The sequence below is a fragment of the Salvelinus fontinalis genome, unplaced genomic scaffold (genome assembly GCF_029448725.1).
Source record: "Salvelinus fontinalis isolate EN_2023a unplaced genomic scaffold, ASM2944872v1 scaffold_0247, whole genome shotgun sequence".
Taxonomy (NCBI): Eukaryota; Metazoa; Chordata; class Actinopteri; order Salmoniformes; family Salmonidae; genus Salvelinus; species Salvelinus fontinalis.
The window spans coordinates 156,791-174,284 of NW_026600456.1; the positions used below are offsets into that span (position 1 = coordinate 156,791).

Below are 17,494 nucleotides of genomic sequence, written 5' to 3' on the forward strand. Positions count from 1 at the left end.
CTATTCTTTATGAATACTGGTGGCTGTTAGTTCCCTCTACAGAGGAAGAAGTAAACAGGTCAGAAACTTTGTCAGTCCGTCACGATGGATGGTGTAAATTCTACATCTATATATTTAGTCTGTTATTGTCTGTGTGTAACCCTGTAGCAGCACCGTTTCACTGAGTCAAATCCTCTACATCCAAATGTATTTGGTGATTGAAGGGGATTCTGAGGCCTGTGACTGTGTTGATTTCCTCCACAGAGAAAGACGTGAACAGGACAGACAGGACCAACACTTTCTATGAAGGACCAGACAACCCAGGACTGATTCTGCTGCACGATGTCCTCATGACCTACTGCATGTATGACTTTGACCTGGGTAAGACCACGCTTGTCCTACTGCATGACTTTGACCTGGGTAAGACCACGCTTGTCATACTGTATGACTTTGACCTGGGTAAGACCACGCTTGTCCTACTGCATGTATGACTTTGACCTGGGTAAGACCACGCTGGTCCTACTGCATGACTTTGACCTGGGTAAGACCACGCTGGTCCTACTGAATGACTTTGACCTGGGTAAGACCACGCTTGTCATACTGTATGACTTTGACCTGGGTAAGACCACGCTTGTCCTACTGAATGACTTTGACCTGGGTAAGACCACGCTGGTCCTACTGCATGTATGACTTTGACCTGGGTAAGACCACGCTGGTCCTACTGAATGACTTTGACCTGGGTAAGACCACGCTTGTCATACTGAATGACTTTGACCTGGGTAAGACCACGCTTGTCCTACTGCATGACTTTGACCTGGGTAAGACCACGCTTGTTATACTGAATGACTTTGACCTGGGTAAGACCACGCTTGTCATACTGAATGACTTTGACCTGGGTAAGACCACGCTTGTCATACTGAATGACTTTGACCTGGGTAAGACCACGCTTGTCCTACTGAATGACTTTGACCTGGGTAAGACCACGCTGGTCCTACTGCATGACTTTGACCTGGGTAAGACCACGCTTGTCCTACTGAATGACTTTGACCTGGGTAAGACCACGCTTGTCCTACTGAATGACTTTGACCTGGGTAAGACCACGCTTGTCCTACTGCATGACTTTGACCTGGGTAAGACCACGCTTGTCCTACTGAATGACTTTGACCTGGGTAAGACGAAGCTTGTCATACTGAATGACTTTGACCTGGGTAAGACCACGCTTGTCCTACTGCATGACTTTGACCTGGGTAAGACCACGCTTGTCCTACTGCATGACTTTGACCTGGGTAAGACCACGCTTGTCCTACTGCATGACTTTGACCTGGGTAAGACCACGCTTGTCATTCTGAATGACTTTGACCTGGGTAAGACCACGCTTGTTATACTGAATGACTTTGACCTGGGTAAGACCACGCTTGTCATTCTGAATGACTTTGACCTGGGTAAGACCACGCTTGTCATACTGAATGACTTTGACCTGGGTAAGACCACGCTTGTCATTCTGAATGACTTTGACCTGGGTAAGACCACGCTTGTTATACTGAATGACTTTGACCTGGGTAAGACGAAGCTTGTCATACTGAATGACTTTGACCTGGGTAAGACCACGCTTGTCATACTGAATGACTTTGACCTGGGTAAGACCACGCTGGTCATACTGAATGACTTTGACCTGGGTAAGACCACGCTTGTCATACTGAATGACTTTGACCTGGGTAAGACCACGCTTGTCATACTGTATGACTTTGACCTGGGTAAGACCACGCTTGTTATACTGTATGACTTTGACCTGGGTAAGACCACGCTTGTCATACTGAATGACTTTGACCTGGGTAAGACCACGCTTGTCATACTGAATGACTTTGACCTGGGTAAGACCACGCTTGTCCTACTGCATGACTTTGACCTGGGTAAGACCAGGCTTCTCATTCTGTATGACTTTGACCTGGGTAAGACCACGCTTGTCATTCTGAATGACTTTGACCTGGGTAAGACCACGCTTGTCATACTGAATGACTTTGACCTGGGTAAGACCACGCTTGTCATACTGAATGACTTTGACCTGGGTAAGACCACGCTTGTCATTCTGAATGACTTTGACCTGGGTAAGACTACGCTTGTCATACTGAATGACTTTGACCTGGGTAAGACCACGCTTGTCATTCTGAATGACTTTGACCTGGGTAAGACCACGCTTGTCATACTGAATGACTTTGACCTGGGTAAGACCACGCTTGTCATTCTGAATGACTTTGACCTGGGTAAGACCACGCTTGTCATACTGAATGACTTTGACCTGGGTAAGACCACGCTTGTCATACTGAATGACTTTGACCTGGGTAAGACCAGGTCATACTGAATGACTTTGACCTGGGTAAGACCACGTCAAACTGAATGTACTCAGCCTCTACTGGGTTGTGACTGCGGATTCACCAACAATAAATACTACATGCCACTCAGCACCAGACGTGATCAGTGGAGGCTGCTGAGGGGAGGACGGCTCATCATAATGGCTGGAACGGGGCGAATGGCATCAAACACATGGAAACCATGGAAACCATGTGTTGGATGTATTTGATACCATTCCACTGATTCCGCTCCAGTCATTACCACGAGCCAGTCCTCCCTGATTAAGGTGCCACCAACCTCCTGTGGTCAAGATTGTGTTTGTATGAAAGCTCTCCAGAACTGTTTCAAATCCTCTCTGTCACCACCAGGCTTTGACTGGCTGACTGGCTGACTGGCTGACTGGCTGACTGGCTGACTGGCTGACTGGCTGACTGACTGGCTGACTGACTGGCTGACTGACTGGCTGACTGGCTGACTGACTGGCTGACTGGCTGGCTGACTGACTGGCTGGCTGGCTGGCTGACTGGCTGGCTGGCAGACTGGCAGACTGGCTGACTGGCTGGCAGACTGGCTGACTGACTGACTGACTGGCTGGCTGCCTGGCTGGCTGACTGACTGACTGACTGACTGGCTGGCTGGCTGGCTGACTAAACCGGGTTCTTTTCTCTCTGTCACCAGGCTATGTCCAGGGTATGAGTGACCTGCTGTCTCCGATCCTCTATGTGATGGAGAACGAGGTGGACGCCTTCTGGTGCTTTGTCTCCTTCATGGACCAGATGGTGAGACTGACAACATAGAACTAGATATACTAGAACAGACATAATGTAATAAGACCATAGAAATAGGCTTGATAAACTAGCAGGGACATAACCTTCTAGTGATTTGTCTCCTTCATGGACCAGATGGGTAAAACTGAGAACATCTGAATTATTAGAACATACGTAACATAGAAATATAATTACTAGAATGGACAAAGCCCCTCACACCAAAGCAAATTAAATGAGGATATCCATTCTAGTCAGTCCATGTCTGTGGGTGAGACCTTCACTGACCTCTGTGTAGGTATATGACAGCACAGTTCTTCCTGTTTAACGAGAGAAGGAGACCAACTAGGGAAGTGTTGGTAGAGTGTGACCTGATTACCTGACCACGCTGGGTTCCCATGGTGCATTTCACAAAGGATGCATCCAAGACCACTCTCTCACAGCCTCCACCAATAGCTGAGCAGAGCCCTCGCGCTTTTTGATGTCACTCCAGCTCCATGATTTGTGTTCTGAATTCATTTTTTTCTGTCTTATTATCCAACCTATTACAACACCATCCAGCTTCCTGTCTGTTACAACACTGTCCAGCTTCCTGTCTTCTGTTACAACACTGTCCAGCTTCCTGTCTTCTGTTACAACACTGTCCAGCGTCCTGTCTTCTGTTACAACACTGTCCAGCTTCCTGTCTTCTGTTACAACACTGTCCAGCTTCCTGTATTCTGTTACAACACTGTCCAGCTTCCTGTCTTCTGTTACAACACTGTCCAGCTTCCTGTCTTCTGTTACAACAACGTCCAGCTTCCTGTCTTCTGTTACGACAACGTCCAGCTTCCTGTCTTCTGTTACGACAACGTCCAGCTTCCTGTCTTCTGTTACGACAACGTCCAGCTTCCTGTCTTCTGTTACGACAACGTCCAGCTTCCTGTCTTCTGTTACGACAACGTCCAGCTTCCTGTCTTCTGTTACGACAACGTCCAGCTTCCCTTCTTCTGTTACGACAACGTCCAGCTTCCTGTCTTCTGTTACGACAACGTCCAGCTTCCTGTCTTCTGTTACGACAACGTCCAGCTTCCTGTCTTCTGTTACGACAACGTCCAGCTTCCTGTCTTCTGTTACGACAACGTCCAGCTTCCTGTCTTCTGTTACGACAACGTCCAGCTTCCTGTCTTCTGTTACGACAACGTCCAGCTTCCTGTCTTCTGTTACGACAACGTCCAGCTTCCTGTCTTCTGTTACGACAACGTCCAGCTTCCTGTCTTCTGTTACGACAACGTCCAGCTTCCTGTCTTCTGTTACGACAACGTCCAGCTTCCTGTCTTCTGTTACGACACTGTCCAGCTTCCTGTCTTCTGTTACGACAACGTCCAGCTTCCTGTCTTCTGTTACGACAACGTCCAGCTTCCTGTCTTCTGTTACGACAACGTCCAGCTTCCTGTCTTCTGTTACGACAACGTCCAGCTTCCTGTCTTCTGTTACGACAACGTCCAGCTTCCTGTCTTCTGTTACGACAACGCCCAGCTTCCTGTCTTCTGTTACGACAACGCCCAGCTTCCTGTCTTCTGTTACGACAACGCCCAGCTTCCTGTCTTCTGTTACGACAACGTCCAGCTTCCTGTCTTCTGTTACGACAACGTCCAGCTTCCTGTCTTCTGTTACGACAACGTCCAGCTTCCTGTCTTCTGTTACGACAACGCCCAGCCTCCCGTCTGTTCTCTGTTACGACACCATCCTGTTTCCTCTATTCTTACCTCCACATAGCTGCTGAAGTCATTTAAAAGGGGTTTTGTGTTCATTATCCATTCATAGCTTTATAGGTACTGTAGCCCAGGGCTGGTCTACTCTGGTAAACAGACACACACACACACACACACAGAGGTTAGGGTAAACAGCAATCATGTTATTATTACTCGGCTGAATGGTCTTGTACCTGACAGACCCTTGTTATTCAAAGGAAACCCACAGACCATGTCATCTCCAGCACTGTAGCTGTCATCCCACCCATTAATACATTAAACATGGCTACATCAGGGTTATTGATTTAAACACCTGCCACATAGCAACTTGTTAGTGAGGAAGGTAAAAGGAAAGCTGGAGATTGAGGAGTAGAGAGCATCAATATGGTGTTATGTGACTGGCTGGCTGGCTGGCTGGCTGAATGACTGGCTGGCTGGCCGACTGGCTGGCTGAATGAATGAATGGCTGGCTGGCTGGCTGAATGACTGGCTGGCTGGCTGGCCGACTAGCCAGCAGACAATGACTGGCTGGCTGGTTGAATGACTGGCTGGCTGAATGACTGGCTGGCTGAATGACTGGCTGGCTGAATGACTGGCTGGCTGAATGACTGGCTGACTGAATGACTGGCTGGCTGAATGACTGGCTGGCTGGCTGAATGACTGGCTGACCGGCTGGCTGGCTGGCTGAATGACTGGCTGGCTGAATGACTGGCTGGCTGAATGACTGGCTGGCTGAATGACTGGCTGGCTGAATGACTGGCTGGCTGAATGACTGGCTGACTGAATGACTGGCTGGCTGAATGACTGGCTGGCTGGCCGACTGGCTGGCTGGCTGGCTGAATGACTGGCTGGCTGAATGACTGGCTGGCTGACTGAATGACTGACTGGCTGGCTGACTGAATGACTGGCTGGCTGGCCGACAGGCTGGCTGGCTGAATGACTGGCTGGCTGAATGACTGGCTGAATGACTGGCCGACTAGCCGGCAGACTGAATGGCTGGCTGGCCGACAGGCCGATTGACTGGCCGACTGTCATCAACATGTTGTTGCTTTAACAGCATCCCTAGTTCATCTGTCTGTATTACTGTATAAACTCTATATACAGCAGTATGTGGACACTCCTTCACATCAGTGGATTCGGCTATTTCAGCCACCCCCGTTTCTGACAGGTGTATAAAATTGAGCACACAGCCATGCAATCTCCATAAACAAACATTGGCAGTAGAATGGCCTTACTGAAGAGCTCAGTGACTTTCAACGTGGCACCTTCATAGGATGCCACCTTTCCAACATGTCAGTTCGTTTAATTTCTGCCCTGCTAGAGCTGCCCCGGTCAACTGTAAGTGCTGTTATTGTGAAGTGGAAACGTCTAGGAGCAACAACGGCTCAGCATGCAAAGTGGTAGGCCACACAAGCTCACAGAATGGGACCGCCGAGTGCTGAAGCACGTAAAAATCATCACTCCTCGGTTGCAACACTCACTACCGACTTCCAAACGGCCTCTGGAAGAAACATCAGCACAATAACTGTTCGTCGGGCTTCATGAAATGGGTTTCCATGGCTGAGCAGCCACACACAAGCCTAAGATCACCATAACGCAATGCCAAGCGTTTGGTGGAATGGTGTAAAGCTCACCGCCATTGGACTCCAGTGGAAACGCATTGTCTGGAGTGATGAATCACGCTTCATCTGGCAGTCCCACGGACGAATCTGGGTTTGGCAGATGCCAAGATAACACTACCTGCCCCATGAGTAGTGCCAACACTACCTGCCCCATGCGTAGTGCCAACACTACCTGCCCCATGCGTAGTGCCAACACTACCTGCCCCATGAGTAGTGCCAACACTACCTGCCCCATGCGTAGTGCCAACACTACCTGCCCCATGCGTAGTGCCAACACTACCTGCCCCATGCGTAGTGCCAACACTACCTGCCCCATGCGTAGTGCCAACACTACCTGCCCCATGCGTAGAGACAACACTACCTGCCCCATGCGTAGTGCCAACACTACCTGCCCCATGCGTAGAGACAACACTACCTGCCCCATGCGTAGAGACAACACTACCTGCCCCATGCGTAGAGACAACACTACCTGCCCCATGCGTAGTGCCAACACTACCTGCCCCATGCGTAGAGACAACACTACCTGCCCCATGCGTAGAGACAACACTACCTGCCCCATGCGTAGAGACAACACTACCTGCCCCATGCGTAGAGACAACACTACCTGCCCCATGCGTAGAGACAACACTACCTGCCCCATGCGTAGAGCCAACTGTAAAGTGTGGAGGAGGAGGAATAATGATCTGGGCTGTTTTTCATGGTTTCGGCTCCGTAGTTCCAGCGAAGGGGAATCTAACGCTACAGCATACAATGACATTCTGGATGATTCTGTGCTTCCAATTTGTGGCAACAGTTTGGGGATGGCTCTTTCCTGTTTCAGCATGACAATGCCCCCGTGCACAAGGCGAGTTCCATACAGAAATGGTTTGTCAAGATCGGTATGGGAAGAACTTGACTGGCCTTCACGGAGCCCTGACCTCAACCCCCAATCGAACACCTTTGGGATGAATTGGAACGCTGACTGCGAGCCAGGCCTAACCAGTGCCCGACCTCACCAATGCTCTTGTGGCTGAGTGGAACCAAGTCCCCCACAGCAATGTTCCAACATCTACTGGAAAGCCTTCCCAGAAGAGTGGAGGATATTATAGCAGCTAAAGGGGGGACCAACTCCATGTTTTTGGAATGAGATGAATGACCAGCAGGTGTCCACATGGTGTCGATCATGTCGTCTATATAGTGTAAATGTATTTCTATTCTGTCTACATTCTCAGCACCAGAACTTTGAGGAGCAGATGCAGGGTATGAAGACTCAGCTGATCCAACTCAGCACTCTGCTACGACTACTGGACCTGTCCTTCTGGAACTACCTGGGTGAGGGGAACACACACACACACACACACACACTGCTATGACTACAGGACCTGTCCTTCTGTAACTACCTGGGTGAGGGGAACACACAAACAGGGCATGCTTAAAATAAAAAAAATCCTTACAGAAAATTAAGTTTAGCGTCCATTATTGGAGTCCGGGTAGTCCAGTCCCTGTCCAATGAATAACTCCCATTTACTACCATTTAGAATCCACAGAATAAGAACGTTCACCGTGACAACGGATCACATTCATCCTCATCATAAGTGTACTAGATAGTCATCTTGATCGAGCCAATGAAATATTACCCGTGTGATTTTTCTCTCTCAAGTGACGACGCCACATTTGTCTTCGAGAGAAAAACAAGAGTTTTTTCCAAGTTTGACTAAGTCTTCCTAATGAGATAAATATGGTGTGTTCTGTTTGGAAAGTCTTTCCTATTTGCTGGAGGTCGTAGGGGGCAGCTGCATCCCTAAACAGACCCTGATAAGTTGTTTTGAATTAGGCTGTTTTAAATGCGGCTGGCGCTAACGGTGCAGTCTGATTGGGACGATGTTGATTTATCACCGCGTACTTTATAGTCATTAATTTTCTTGATTAATTTGGGCTCGCTCAGCCACCTTACTAAAACTGGCCTGCTGTTCGTTACCTCGCCGGATAACAACAACGGCTCCTCTGGAATTTAGAGACCTTCCAAGAACAATAAACCAAGTAAATTCAATAATATGTAAATGAAACGTGTTATTTATCGCTTTAATTTGAGCAGGAAAGGTTAGATTGAGGGCAGGAAGAGGATGACAGTGATGGACGTGATTGTCTTTTTGGGGGGGTGTGGTGGGGGGGAGAAAGAAGAGATGGAGATGGGACGTAAAAGAGGCTTAAGGTCTATGATTGGTTGACTTTAATTTACGAGCCTCCACTTCCTCACTATTGATCTTCCTGCAGCTCCTTGATCAGAGTTGCTCACAACTCTGACACGTTCAGAGTGGATTTAACCCTCTCAGGGATGGTTGGATCGATGCCAATGGCTTTTAAGCTCATGATGTCTAAAGACAATACCTCAGATGTTGTCGGGTTCCCTTCATTCTAACCTTGTGATGTTACAGAGGCTACCTGTACTTCTGCTAACCTCGTGTGTGTGTGTGTGTGTCCATCTTACAGTGGCCCAGGACTCTGGTCACCTGTACTTCTGCTAACCTCGTGTGTGTGTCCATCTTACAGTGGCCCAGGACTCTGATCACCTGTACTTCTGCTAACCTCGTGTGTGTGTCCATCTTACAGTGGCCCAGGACTCTGGTCACCTGTACTTCTGCTAACCTCGTGTGTGTGTCCATCTTACAGTGGCCCAGGACTCTGGTCACCTGTACTTCTGCTAACCTTGTGTGTGTGTCCATCTTACAGTGGCCCAGGACTCTGGTCACCTGTACTTCTGCTAACCTCGTGTGTGTGTGTCCATCTTACAGTGGCCCAGGACTCTGGTCACCTGTACTTCTGCTAACCTCGTGTGTGTGTGTCCATCTTACAGTGGCCCAGGACTCTGGTCACCTGTACTTCTGCTAACCTCGTGTGTGTGTGTGTCCATCTTACAGTGGCCCAGGACTCTGGTCACCTGTACTTCTGCTTCCGCTGGCTCCTGATTCGCTTCAAGAGAGAACTGAGTTTCCCTGATGTCCTGCGTCTTTGGGAGGTGAGTCAGACATTTCAAGGCGTTTACCGTTAATCAATCGGCTGTTCTCTAATGATCGATCAGCCCACACAGTCAATCCAGCCAATCAATCAAAGAGACCAATCAGTCATTACAGTGAGCACTTGATCAATCAGTGGCCTCTCTCTGTCCTCTGACTCTCTGGTCCTGCTCTCCTCCTCCTCCTCTCTCTGTCCCCTGACTCTCTGGTCCTGCTGCTCCTCAGTCTCTCCTCCTCTGCTTCTCCTGCTCTCCTCCTCTCTCTGTTCCCTGACTCTCTGGTCCTGCTGCTCCTCAGTCTCTCCTCTTCTTCTCCTCCTCCTCAACTCCCCGGAGATGAATCAGTAACCTGATTTAAAGGGCCCGTAGTTTAGTTTTCATTTCATCATCTCTCCATTCGTCCAGAGGCATTGCGAGGAAACACAAGCCAATTAGCATTCATTTAATTATGTTTCACAGAATCACAACAATTAGTTTGATTTATCAGACATAATGATGCAGATACTGTATCCACACACACACACACACACACACACACACACACACACACACACACACACACACACACACACACACACTGACTCTGATTGTCTCTGGGTTGGCTTCAGGTAATGTGGACTGGGCTGCCGTGCCAGAACTTCCACCTGCTGGTGTGCTGTGCCATCCTGGACTCAGAGAAACACCAGATTATGGAGGAACAATACGGCTTCAATGAGATCCTCAAGGTGTGTGTTCTTACATTTTGTGTGTGTTCACTTGTATCTGTCTCTGTGTGTGTGCAAGGCTGGTTGGGTCAACATTATACTAAATATGACCTGCCCTACCTCTTAAAATAAAAAGGGTCCTTTTAACTCCTGTCAGAGGAGAGTGGGGGATGAGGAGGAGAGTGTGGGAGAGTGTGGGATGAGGAGGAGAGTGGGGGAGAAGGGGAGGAGAGTGGGGGAGAAGGAGGGGAGAGTGGGGGAGAAGGAGGGGAGAGTGGGGGAGGAGAGGAGAGTGTGGGGAGGAGAGGAGCGTGTGGGGGAGGAGAGGAGAGTGTGGGAGAAGGTGAGAGCGGGGACAGCACCACAGACACATTGATGTCTGGTCCCCTCTGTCTTTTAGTGGTGTTCAACCACTCTCTATTAAAAGTCTCCTCCATCTAAATGTAGGCTGGCAGAATTTGACTCCTCCTCCATCTAAATGTAGACTGACAGAATTTGACTCCTCCTCCATGTAAATGTAGGCTGACAGAATTTGACTCCTCCTCCATGTAAATGTAGGCTGACAGAATTTGACTCCTCCTCCATGTAAATGTAGGCTGGCAGAATTTGACTCCTCCTCCATGTAAATGTACTGATGACGGTCAATGAAAACCATAGAACTAGTTTTCCCCCCTGTTTTCTCAGTAGTGTATTGGGATTGTTTTAGTGCATGTTTAGTGTGTTTGTATGTTGAAAATGACTAATGGCAGGTCTGGTAATCTCTCTAGAAATATAGGCTGATGTAATCTGGAGTTATCTTGGCTGTGTCATATACATGATGGCCTGTAAGGATGCTTAGAACCATTTAAATCATTCAACATTTTACCTTGAGGTTACTTCCTGTTGTGATCACAGCTGTTCTTTCTGCAGTTGGTAGACAGCTAGTAGATGGTAACCATGGAGACCTTGCAGGCTCGATCTATCTATACAGTAGCTACAACACCAGGTGGGAGAGAGAGAGGGAGGGGGCAGTAGATAGAGAGTGGGGAGAGCGAGGGGGGGACTTTTAGGGAGTGAGGAAGAGAGAGAGGGAAAGAGAGTGGGGAGAGAGAGAAACATGGAGAGAGAGAATGGGCTTTACACTGTGTTTTATGATGGCTGAAGGAAGCAGTTAATTATCACCTAGCAGGAGCATGTGTTCTTCTAAGTAACAGGCTCTCACAGCCTAGTCGCATTACAACACACGTGTTATATCCACACAGAATACACTGTCTGGTTTGTGTTAAAGGAGTCAACTGAAAATGGTATTCAGTGTTGAAGTGTTTATCCGTGTCATCACTTTAGCACAGAGGGACGTGCAACTTCGATGGGGTGGGGGCCACCAAAAACATCTGTCCTCATCACGAGGGGCCGCAGTGGCTCGCTGGGCTGCACACCCACATCCACACATGCAGTCAGGGCTGGCTCTAGCATTGGAGGCCCTAAGCAACATTTTGTTGGGGGCCCCAGCCACCTTGCAGGCAACTTTTTTTAGCGGCCCCCCTCTTGAAAGCGGAGAGAAAAAGTTTTACACAATTCTACACATTTTGGATAGAAAGACATGTTTGTAGTGAGAGAGTAACTAACAGCCCCAAGTCGACCACAAGTTTTTATTTTTAATACATTTGCAAAAATTTCCAAACTGTTTTTTGTCATTATTTTATTTTTTTTGACCTTTTTATTTAACTAGGCAAGTCAGTTAAGAACAAATTCTTATTTTCAATGATGGCCTAGGAACAGTAGGTTAACTGCCTTGTTCAGGGGCAGAACGACAGATTTGTACCTTGTCAGCTCGGGGATTCGATCTTGCAACCTTTCGGTTACTAGTCCAACACTCTAACCACTAGGCTACCTGGCCTAACCACTAGGCTACCTGGCCTAACCACTAGGCTACCTGCTGCCCCATACAGTACCAGTCAAAAGTTTGGACACACCTACTCATTCAAGTGTTTTTCTTTATTTAATTTTTTTTTTTGTTCTACATTGTAGAATAATAGTGAAGACATCAAAACTATGAAATACCTCATATAGAATCATGTCGTAACCAAAATGGTGGATTGGAAATGATGCAGACAACTGCATTGATAGAAGCCACAATCTATCTGCAGTATTAAAGCTGATCTGCCCCCTAAAAATATATAAATATAATAATACTTCGCAATCAAATATTTGTTTTGATGACATGGTCTTATTGAGTGACTATCAAAAGGAGCATCAATATCACTGTGCACTTTCACCGCCCTGTGGCGTTCATCACTTATTTCATCTGTAGCCTAATAAACTGCACGGTTTCCCGAGTCGTAGTTGGAGGATCAGCCATCACGTGATTTGATGGTTATTATATCAATATTTGCGCATAAAGGCGTTTCCGCCGCCATTTCTCACAATACATTTTACCGAACAAATTGTGTCTTATTTATATAATTGTAACGAAACTTCCTGTTTCCATCATAGATGTTGTGATTTATTTATTTTTCAGTATGACTTTACTTGCATAAAATCTGTGGATGGAAACGTGGTTACTGACTGACATGAGAGAAACTGCTGATGTACAACCAAATGTATGAATGGCACCTTGTGTACCTCTCAACAGTGAGTCTCCGCCCCCCCAAAATACCTCTCAACAGTGAGTTCCCCCCCCCCCCCCCAAATACCTCTCAACAGTGAGTCTCCGCCCCCCCAAAATACCTCTCAACAGTGAGTCTCCGCCCCCCCAAAATACCTCTCAACAGTGAGCCCCCCCCCCCCCCCCCCCCCCCAATAATACCTCAACAGTGAGTTCCCACCCCCAAAATACCTCTCAACAGTGAGCCCCCCCCCCCCCCCCAATAATACCTCAACAGTGAGTTCCCACCCCCCAAATACCTCTCAACAGTGAGCCCCCCCCCCCCCCAATAATACCTCAACAGTGAGTTCCCACCCCCCAAATACCTCTCAACAGTGAGTTCCCCTCCCCCCCCAAAAAAATACCTCAACAGTGAGTTCCCCTCCCCCCCAAAATACCTCTCAACAGTGAGTTCCCACCCCCCAAAATACCTCTCAACAGTGAGTTCCCACCCCCCAAAATACCTCTCAACAGTGAGCCCCCCCCCCCCCCCCCAATAATACCTCTCAACAGTGAGTCCCCCCCCCCCCAAAAAAAAAATATATACACTACCGTTTAAACGTTTGGGATCACTTAGAAATGTCCTTGTTTTCGAAAGAAAAGCATATTTTTTTTGTCCATTTTAATATAACATCAAATTGATCAGAAATACGGTGTAGACATTGTTAATGTTGTAAATGACTATTGTAGCTGGAAACAGCAGATTTTTTTTTTTAGGGAATATCTACGTAGCTGTTAGGTTCTAATTCTGAGTTAAAACTCAACGGTCACTATGAAAGCTTTTAACCAGGTTTATTCTTCCCAGAGGGTCAACACAGCTGCATTAGACAAAGCCATGGTTTCACCCGTGGTAGTATACATACCCCACTATGGATGGAGTCTCCTCGTTATCGCCAAACATTGCATCATAGCCTGGCAGGGAGCTGAGTGATCTGGGCCTTAAACGGTTCCTCTTATCTGTACTGCCACGTGATCGTTTCCCCTCCACTCAGCTCCTTCCAAGCATTCATTCAAGCTCAGAAACCTATCAGTACCCCCTTTTTTGAACATCTGATATCATACACTTAGAAATTACTTTATAAATGGAAAAGCAATGATAATATAACACAAACAAAAAATAAACAACTCTCATTCACAGTGAGGTTTACAAACTCAGACTTATGGCCTCTGTTCTATGATCACACCAAACACTCTCATTTCCATTTATTACACAACAGTGATAATAACTTGTCCACTGGAGCTGTTGACTTATGTTTCAACTTTCTCCTTCTGGTTCCTAAGAGAGTGATAGCACAAGACTTGCAAAGTAAATATAAACACCAAAGCACAACAGCATTAACAACGTGTTAAGTTATGCACAATTATATATGCATGACAACATGACATTTCCCACTCTCTCTTCGCCTGACTTTGTCTTCAGGACACTTTTCTGCTGGATTCCACAGAAATGAAAGCCCTAAAAAGCTGATAGGCAGGTCACCTGATAGGCAGGTCACCTGATAGGCAGGTGCGTTGCCCTAATCAACGCTACATCCTCTTGAGGTAACTCAGGACTGGATAGACTTTCACATTAATGCCTCCAACATGTTGTTTAGAGTACAATTACCCCACCATCTTAACTTTCATCTCATCCATTAACTTCTTACGGCTGAAATCCCGTTAAGGGGATCGATATGACAACAGCCAGTGAAAGTGCAGGGCGCCAAATTCAAACAACAGAAATCTCATAATTAAAATTCCTCAAACATACAAGTATTATACACCATTTTAAAGATAAACTTGTTAATCTCACCACAGTGTCCGATTTCAAAAAGGCTTTACGACGAAAGTACACCATCTGATTATGTTAGGTCAGCGCCTAGTCACAGAAAAACACAGCCATTTTCCAGCCAAAGAGAGGAGTCACAAAAAGCAGAAATAGAGATAAAATGAATCACTAACCTTTGATGATATTCATCAGATGGCACTCATAGGACTTCATGTTACACAATACATGTATGTAAATCTGAGTTTACATTGGCGCCTTATGTTCAGTAATGTTTTGCCTCCAAAACATCTGGTGATTTTGCAGAGAGCCACATCAATTTACAGGAATACTCATCATAAACGTTGATAAAAGATAAGTGTTAGGCATAGAATTAAAGATATACTTCTCCTTAATGCAACTGCTGTCTCAGATTTCAAAAAGACTTTATGGCAAAAGCACACCATGCGATAATCTGAGTACAGCGCTCAGCCACCACACAGATACCCGCCATGTTGTGGAGTCAACAAAAGTCTGAAATAGCGTTATAAATATTCACTTACCTTTGATCTTCATCGGAATGTTCCACAATAAATGTTAGTTTTGTTCGATAAAGTCCATAATTTATGTCCAAATACCTCCTTTTCTTTCGCACGTTTAGTCCAGTAATCCAAATGCACAACGCGCGAGAGCACTACATCCAGATGAAAAGTCAAAAAAGTTATATTACAGTTCGAAGAAACATGTCAAACGATGTATAGAATCAATCTTTAGGATGTTTTTATCATAACTTCAATACTGTTCCAACCGGACAATTCCTTTGTCTTTAGAAACTAAATGGAACAGAGCTCGCTCTCACATTCGCGCGCGTGACTTAGCTCATAGCATTCTGCAAGACCTGGTTCAAACAGCTCTTATTCGCTCCCCCTTCAAAGTAGAAGCCTGAAACAAGGTTCTAAAGACTGTTGACATCTAGTGGAAGCCTTAGGAAGTGCAATCGGACCAAATTTACACTGCATCTTGGATAGGCAAAGACTTGAAAACCTACAAACCTCAGATTAACCACTTCCTGGTTTGATTTTTTCTCAGAGTTTTGCCTGCCATATAAGTTCTGTTATACTCACAGACATCATTCAAACAGTTTTAGAAACTTCAGATTGTTTTCTATCTAAATATACTAACAAATTGCATATCTTAGCTTCTGGGCCTGAGTAGCAGGCAGTTTACTCTGAGCACCTTATTCATCCAAGCTACTTAATACTGCCCCCCAGCCATAAGAGTTTAACCAATAAAGCAGCTAACCCAACCCAACTATGGCGTTTAAAGTGGCTCCCAGACCCAACCCATCTGCGTGTCTACAGTGGAATCTAGTCTTTCTCTCTCATTAGCTCCACTTCCTCTGTCATGGCGTTTTCCAGACATGACGATCTTTACCGCTGCAGCTGCTGTAAGGAGTACTGTGTGGACCAGACCAACGCTGTCCCAACTGGTCCCGCCTGGTGTATCTTGATGTACACTCAATCTCCAGAATCCAGCACGTGTCCTCGGTTATCTCCTGCTCCTCATGTGCCTCTTTCACCTGGGAATATACACACTGCAACGCACCGGTCATTTCCTGATAACATAGACTCTCCCATAGTGGTCAGATCACTAATCTGTGAGGTGAATAACAGTCCCCAGTACTCCCATCGGTCCCCCAGTTACCAGCTACCAAGCCATGTGACATGAGTCCTCATAAACTGATATCCCAGCAATGATACTAAAGTAACCCCTGCTACTACTAACATGACCCCTGACTATAACCTCCTTCACTTACTGTTACTATTAACATGACCCCTGACTATACCCTCCTTCACTTACTGTTACTACTAACATGACCCCTGACTATAACCTCCTTCACTTACTGTTACTACTAACATGACCCCTGACGTTAACCTCCTTCACTTACTGTTACTACTAACATGACCCCTGACTATAACCTCCTTCACTTACTGTTACTACTAACATGACCCCTGACTATAACCTCCTTCACTTACTGTTACTACTAACATGACCCCTGACTATAACCTCCTTCACTTACTGTTACTACTAACATGACCCCTGACCTTAACCTCCTTCACTTACTGTTACTACTAACATGACCCCTGACTATAACCTCCTTCACTTACTGTTACTACTAACATGACCCCTGACTATAACCTCCTTCACTTACTGTTACTACTAACATGACCCCTGACGTTAACCTCCTTAGCTTACTGTTACTACTAACATGACCTCCGACCTTAACCTCCTTCACTTACTGTTACTACTAACATGACCCCTGACTATAACCTCCTTCACTTACTGTTACTACTAACATGACCCCTGACCTTAACCTCCTTCACTTACTGTTACTACTAACATAACCCCTGACTATAACCTCCTTCACTTACTGTTACTACTAACATGACCCCTGACCTTAACCTCCTTCACTTACTGTTACTACTAACATGACCCCTGACTATAACCTCCTTCACTTACTGTTACTACTAACATGACCCCTGACTATAACCTCCTTCACTTACTGTTACTATTAACATGACCCCTGACTATAACCTCCTTCACTTACTGTTACTACTAACATGACCCCTGACTATAACCTCCTTCACTTACTGTTACTACTAACATGACCCCTGACCTTAACCTCCTTCACTTACTGTTACTACTAACATGACCCCTGACTATAACCTCCTTAACTTACTGTTACTACTAACATGACCCCTGACTATAACCTCCTTCACTTACTGTTACTACTACATGACCCCTGACCTTAACCTCCTTCACTTACTGTTACTACTAACATGACCCCTGACTATAACCTCCTTCACTTACTGTTACTACTAACATGACCCCTGACTATAACCTCCTTCACTTACTGTTACTACTAACATGACCCCTGACTATAACCTCCTTCACTTACTGTTACTACTAACATGACCCCTGAC

The 17,494-nt window shown here is 46.4% G+C and overlaps 1 pseudogene; it reads left to right on the top strand.

The window, feature by feature from the left end:
- LOC129844896 (TBC1 domain family member 15-like) overlaps nucleotides 1-17,494 on the top strand; it is a 72,912-nt pseudogene that overhangs the window by 47,347 nt on the left and 8,071 nt on the right.